The sequence below is a fragment of the Berghia stephanieae genome, chromosome 13, assembly GCF_034508935.2.
Source record: "Berghia stephanieae isolate SIO BIC M18660-M18661 chromosome 13, UCSD_Bste_1.3, whole genome shotgun sequence".
Taxonomy (NCBI): domain Eukaryota; kingdom Metazoa; phylum Mollusca; class Gastropoda; order Nudibranchia; family Aeolidiidae; genus Berghia; species Berghia stephanieae.
The window spans coordinates 36,098,341-36,099,649 of NC_088372.1; positions in this window are offsets into that span (position 1 = coordinate 36,098,341).

Consider the following 1,309-nt stretch of genomic DNA (forward strand, 5'->3'; position numbering starts at 1 on the left):
AGATTGGGGAGACTGGGAGTCGGGAAATTCTGGAACCAAATTAAGTTATTGGGAATTCCCAATTCAATGGACTGTCCGTGGTCCTCACTGTCAGAAATAAGGAGGGAAAACCTGGTTTCGGCAAAAATGTGTCGGTATGTGTGTGTGTTTGTGTGTTTGTGTGTGTGTGTATGTGTGTATGTGTGTTTATATGTGTGTGTTTGTATGTATGTTTGTATGTGTGTGTGTTTGTATATGTCTGTATGTATGTGTTCATATAAGATCATATGGAGTGGTGGAACCTCTTTCCAAAAAGGAGTAGGGATGATCTTAGACCAAAAATCAACCAAATTTTACAAAGGGCACGTAGCAATCTCAGACAGAGTTTTGCTGGTTAAGCTAAGAGGACCTGTAGTTGACACCAATATTATTCAAGTTTATGCACCAACAGAAGAGGCGACAGATGCAGATATGACAGAGTTTTACCATTCACTAGACAAAGCAAAACGAATGTGTAAATCACAAGAAGTCCTTATGGTAATGGGGGACCTAAATGCTAAGATTGGCAGAGGCAGAGATGGTGACATAATCGGACCACATGGACTCGGAGACAGAAATGAACGAGGAAACATCTGGGCAGATTGGTGTAGAACAAATAAATTAATGATTTCAAACACCTGGTTTCAACAACACCCAAGAAGAACCTGGACATGGCAATCACCAGGGGACAGAGCAAGGAACCAGATAGACTTTATAGCAGTATCATCAAGATTCAGAAATGGCATATTAAATTGCAAAACCTACCCAGGCGCCGATGTAGACAGTGACCATGTCCCAGTTGTTTGTACAGTAAAGATAAAGTTTAAAGCTATTCAGAGAACAGCTGGTAGAATAAAGAGGGATTACAGGTTATGCAAAGACAATGGCATACAAACAAAAATGAGAGAAGAATTTGAAAATGCACTCATGATACAAAGCCAAAGTGAACCTGATAACGAAAAATGTGAAAAACAATTTGATATATTCCAAAAGTGTGTCAAAGCAACTGCAGAAAAGCATTTACCAATAGCTCAAATAAACAGCAAAAAGGAATGGATGACAAATGAAATTCTAAACCTATTTGAAGAAAGACGAAAATGCAACAGAGGGTCTGCAGAATACCAAACATTGAACAACCACATTAAATCCAAATGCATTGAGGCACACGAGAACTATCTAGACTGGAAATGCTGCGAAATCGAAAGAGAATACAAACCCAACCCCCAACAAGCTCACCAAAGAATAAAAGAACTATCAGGGAAAAGGAAAAGCAAAGCAGCAGGAAGTTGTA